This window comes from Capra hircus, unplaced genomic scaffold (assembly GCF_001704415.2).
Source record: "Capra hircus breed San Clemente unplaced genomic scaffold, ASM170441v1, whole genome shotgun sequence".
NCBI classification, from domain to species: domain Eukaryota; kingdom Metazoa; phylum Chordata; class Mammalia; order Artiodactyla; family Bovidae; genus Capra; species Capra hircus.
The window spans coordinates 4,108-9,652 of record NW_017195046.1 but is presented as its reverse complement, the minus strand read 5'-3'; the positions used below and the strand labels follow the sequence as shown (position 1 = coordinate 9,652).

Here is a 5,545-nt window from a genome sequence, read left to right as displayed (position 1 = left end):
TCCTGACATCCGGGTCTCAGAGCCTGGGGACCTGGTGAATGTTGCGGCGTTTCAACATGGCGGACGGCACAATCGCGGGTCCTGCCTGGAGTCTAGGCTTCATGCAGGGAAGGACTGAGGCTGTTAGACCCTAAGGCAGGGAGGGATCCTTGCTCTTGGGTGGGGCAGTGGCGGGGCGGGAGGGGGGGGGTTGGGGGGTGGTGGTCTTGGAGGCCCCAGTGTGGGGTGAGCAGCTTATTCACCTCTTTCTTAGGGGCCTTAAGGTGAGGTGTTCTGGTAGAGGGCGGAAGCTTCGGGTCTGCAAAAGCTGGACTCCCCAGATACCGAGGGAGGACTGAGCAGACCCCGCCCCTCTATTCAGTGCTGGGAGGCCAGGTAGGAAGTGAGGAGAGGTGACCCAGCTTCTCCCCAGCCTAGGACCCACGGGAGGCCCTAGGCATGTGTGGCCACATATGGGGCCCCTCAGCACTTTCTATCCAGACTTGGCACTTGTTCTGAGTTTCCCTGCAGGGCCCCAGGGGGAAGGTCCAGGCCATTCCAGTGGAAAAGTGAGCACTACATGTGAGCCCCAGTGGGACTAGCAACCCCAGATCTGGGGGGACCTCATAGAGTCAATCCCTCCAACCAGCAAAGAAGGCGTAGGTCTGAGCCACAGTCTACCCCCGAGGTGTCCCCTCCATTTTTCTCACAGGGGCTCCAGGAACCAGGAGGCGACGGCGGAGATCTGAGGTCTGTGTTTGAGGTCACGGGAGTGCCAGGAGTCAAGGTGAGGCGGGTGTCCTGAGTGTGCACAGGGGCTCCCAATCCCAGAACGGAGGGGATCTCAAAAGGCCCTAATTCCCCCACCTTGTTGGCGCCAGAACCTTGGGCTGTGCTGGCTGCACCCTGAGCCAGAATTTCTCTTCCTCACTTGACAGGGGACTGACCAGCAAGGAGGAGCGCCCTGTAACGCCCAAGAGCAGCCATCAAGGAAGACCAGTAAGCGGCCTCAGTCAGAGCCACCCGTGGCACATTTCAGAACTGAGACCATTTACACTCTCTCTCTTTCCCAGGTCAGCGGTCTCCATTTTCCCTCTACCACACCCCCACTGGGCACAAGACCCCAGTCATCATGCCTGTGGTCCCGACGAATGAGCTCTGCACTTCTGAGGAAGACCTTCAGGGCCAAATCCAAGCCCAGGGCCCAGTGGAGGCACAGCTCCTGGGGGCTGAGGCAGAGGATGCCTCAACCCCTCTGGCCTCCTTCCCTCCAGACTCATCTTCCTCTGCCGCCGTGGATGCGGAGATCTTGTTCAAGCAGGCTGTGAATGTGATGACGGCTGAACTACTGGAGTTCCTGCTCCTCAAGTATGGCACCAAGGAGCCGATTTTCCAGGCTGAAATGCTGAATAGGGTCCTCAGGGATAACCAGGCCCACTTCCCAGTGGTCTTCCGTAAAGCCACACAGTGCCTGCAGCTGGCCTTTTGGCGTGGATATGAAAGAGGTGGACCACAGAGAGCACATCTATGTCATGGTCCCCACCCTGGGCCTCACCCTCAATGAAATGCAGAGGGGTGGGCAGAGCATACCAAAGGCTGGCCTCCTGGTGACGGTCCTGAGCCTGATTCTCGTAGCAGGGGACCGGGTCTGTGAGGAGAAGGTCTGGGGAGCACTCAGCAAGATGGGGGTATTTGCTGGGATAGAGCACTGCATCTATGGGGAGCCCAAGGAGCTGCTGACCCAAGTGTGGGTGCAGGCAGGGTACCTGGAGTACCGTCAGGTGCCTTACAGCCACCCTGCTCGTTACGAGTTCCTGTGGGGTCCCCGGGCCTATGCAGAGACCAGCAAGCAGCAAGTCAAGGACTATATGCACAGGGTCAATGGAAGGCGTCCCAGGTTCTTCCCACCCCGGTGTGCATAGGTGTGAGGGAGGGGGAAGAGGGGCCCTGAGCCAGAGCAGCAGCCAGGCTCCTTTCAGGCCCGCATCCAGCAGCTTGTCCTGGGGTTAGGAAGGGAGGCTGATCCTTCCCTCTGTGTTGGAAGAGGGAGCATTCAGCCTTCTCAGTCGTGACAGCCTGGGCCAGTTGAGGGAACAGGTGTGTAGCATCTTTGGCTTCCTCTTCTCTACAAAGACATGGAGATTCATTTCTGTTTCCTTTAGAATTGTTTCAAATGTTATTCCTTTTAATAGGAGGCTTAATAAGCCTCAGTGTCTAACTATGTCAATAACATTGATCACAGTGTGTTTGTGCTGACCCAGTTCAAGAACAAGAGTTCTGCTGTTTTGTAAAAGTGATTGCGAACACTTTCATTTTATTTTGTCACCCTGAACAAGATTACATGGGCTTGGAATATGACTATTTTGGAAATATAATATTACTTAGTAAGAATTAAGAGATAAAATATATTTGAGGTGAGTTCCTCTGTACTTCTTGTTTGTCATTTTATGCAGCTAAACTATCTCTGTTCAATTGGAGTTTTTCACGTTATTATTTCAGAAAGTACAAAAAGCCTGATTTGACTTTATAATAAGTGTCCCGCTCTGGCTCATTTATTCCACAGACCTTCATGGAGCCTGTGCTCTGTGGAAGGCCCTGTGTTAACAGTGGGGACACTAGGAGAAGCAGGACACCCCAACACCTAGAGTGATGATCTGAGAGCTGCAGTCTCATGAGGAAGGTGGACAGACATCCCCTAGTTCCACAGAACAAGGCAACCAGGGGCAGGGTCCACGGGGAGCACTAGAGTGTCGGTGCCTGGTCCAGGGTGGTTTGGGGCTTTGGGAAGCTGGGTTCATTTTGTGGGAGGTGATGGTGATGAGGGTGAATGGTGGCAGCAGCCAGGTATACACAGTGTCTTATGGGTGAGAAGAAAATCTGAAATGGGACATACACATTAGAAGATCCACTTCTGTCCTAGATAAATTTCCTCGGGCAGGAAGGGAAGTTACACTGCGGTCAGGGAGGGTTAGACACCTGTTTATACTGCTTGATCAAGCTACACCAAAAATTTGCCAAATGGGGAGGGGTGAGTGGACTTTGGTTTGCTGCACAATCTACCCAGTCTTGGAGAATATAGTTGAAGACGTCTTGGTAAGCATCCCCAAACTTTTGGTAGGATTTTAATGGAGTGTCTTCTTTAAAACTGGTGGCTGTGCACTTAACCTAATGGATCAGCTTATCCAGGTGGTCAGACCCTAAAGCCATAGATGAGGAGGGATTACGGAAACCACAGTGGCAAAATCTGCACTGAACTTGAATTCACACACCTCCGAATTCTCCTTGGAGGTGAAAAGTGCGGCATTGTGCATATCCTAGCTAGAGTTTATGAATAAAATGCCCACTGTCCTTGTCCTCTCACTGTCGCTTGTCTGATACCTGCCCTCATGAAGCTCATGGCTGTCAGGAGCCTAAGGGCACCTGTGGAGGTGCTCAGGCAAGTCCAGCGTGTGGAGGCAGCCGGGACTCTCGGCGGAGACTGTGCCTGGCATCAGGAGGCAGGGGCACATCCTCAGCTCGCTGGGACTGTGGGCAGCATCACTGCAGAGGGAAGGGCAGAACAAGCACTGGAGGGAGCCCGGGGACCCCTCCCTGACATTCCCAGGAGCCTTGGAAGCTAAGTCAGATCTTGCATTTGAAAGTGCCAGCACAGAGGGGTGACTAGAAACAGTTGGGGATTCAAGGCACTTTGGCTTTCTCAAAAACTCCTCAAACACGAAGGGAATCGTCTTCATCACAAGCTACACCTACAGGCTGCTGTCTGTTGAGCACCGAGCACACTGCAGGGCAGGGGAGAGACTCCAGGTCCTTGTTCACGTCTCTTCTCCTCTGCTTCCTGGAAGCTGCCTGCAGGGAACATGGGATCCTAGGTAAACCTCCAACAGTTTGGGAATAAATACATGATCAACTCACCAGTTTAAATACAAAGACAGAAAAAAAGCTTTTCAGATAAATAACAGTAGCGCATTGTTTGGGGAAAAAGCATCCCATTTGTGCTCATATCTGGGGTGATGTGGAAAGATATTCTGAAGGAAAGTTGTGCCACTTCCATGGGGCTGAGGTCCCAAGAAGCAGGAAAGGCTTCTTCCTGACTGACTGATGGAAGCTCTGTCCAGGTGCCGTCCATTCAGGGCCAAGGTGAGGACCTGGGCTCCTCCCAATGGCACTGATCTCGGGAGGCAGCAGTGAGTGGTTGAGCGAAGTGACATCTTAATTCCCTGCCCAGGAATTGAACCTGGGTACCCTGGATGAGAGCCCGGAATCCTAGCCAGGAGACTAGCGAGGGCTAGAGGCTGAACGCTATCGTTTCATGGATCATTGCCTCCAGTGAAAAGTGCATTTATCACAGAGGCAGAAAGTGTAAATGCAGGTACAGACTTTATTATTAGAAACATAGCACAAGTGGGAGAGCACAGAAAGAAATGGTTTAGTTGAGACAGAAGCAAGGCAGAGATGCAATCCTGGAGAGAAAGAGTGTGGATGTCCCCCCCGGTGAGCAGGAGCACAGTCAAGAGCCGGTCAAGTCATTCATATGAGGCAGTCCTTCTGGATTTTGCCTTCCTTCAGGCCTATCATCTGGTTTCTTTTTCCACACCTGACCTCCCTGGGACACTCCCCTGCATTCATACACACATCCCTCAGCCAAGATGGATCTCGAAGTGAAGGTTTCCATGAGGAGCAAGACTCATTATGGTCTGGCATTCTCCCTTGACTTTTGACCCACAAGGAGCCTTGCTTCGCATGTCCGGTGTCTCCCTTGTCCCAAAAGATGCGGGGAGTGGAGATCCCTTTATCCTTTACTGAAACGAGGTTTTTCCCCTCTTTGTCCTTGCCATGACGGTTACATTTAGGTATTTATAAGAGACAAACACTGGCTATTTATGCTGTCTCAATTGTTTTATTCATTTCAGAGAGCAAGCAGGAGGCTGATAGTAAGTGCCTCAACTGTAGCCAATATATCTCTTGGCACAGAGAATACTAACATTTGTAAGCATCCAGCCTGAAGCCCACTTCTTTGTGCCCTATGAAATGCACACAGGAGGCCAGGTGAAAATGTCTAACTTGGAGTCCATCCATCCATACTCCTCTGCCTTACTGTGTGATGCATAAATACTTTCTTTTTTTAAAAATTTTTTTTAGCTGTATATAGTATACCATTTTATTTCTTTATTTATTTTTTACTTTACAATATTGTATTGGTTTTTCCATACATCAACACGAATCCACCAGGGGGTGTACTCATGTTCCCCCATCCTGAACCCCCCTCCCACCTCCCTCCCGATACTACCCCTCTGAGTTATCCCAGTGGGAAATGCTCACTAATTCTGTTCCGTGTCTTTGCTGGGACAAGAAGATGATGTGACTTGCCAAAATAATCGTCAGGGCACAGAAGCCTTGAGATATATATAGCTTTGTGATTGAGTCCAACACAAATACTTGGAAGTCATACTCCTTGAACTTCAGACAGGGCACAGGTATCCCCCATGCCCATGACATCAACCTCCAAAGGTTAAGTTTCTGTGTCTAACTTGCCTTTCATTCAGTTGTTCACTTCTAGTGCCATTTC

The 5,545-nt window shown here is 51.2% G+C and overlaps 1 pseudogene; it reads left to right on the top strand.

The window, feature by feature from the left end:
* Positions 1 to 1,111: 1,111 nt before the first annotated feature.
* On the top strand, positions 1,112 to 1,901 carry LOC102190959 (annotated as a pseudogene).
* The last annotated feature ends 3,644 nt before the right edge of the window (positions 1,902 to 5,545 follow it).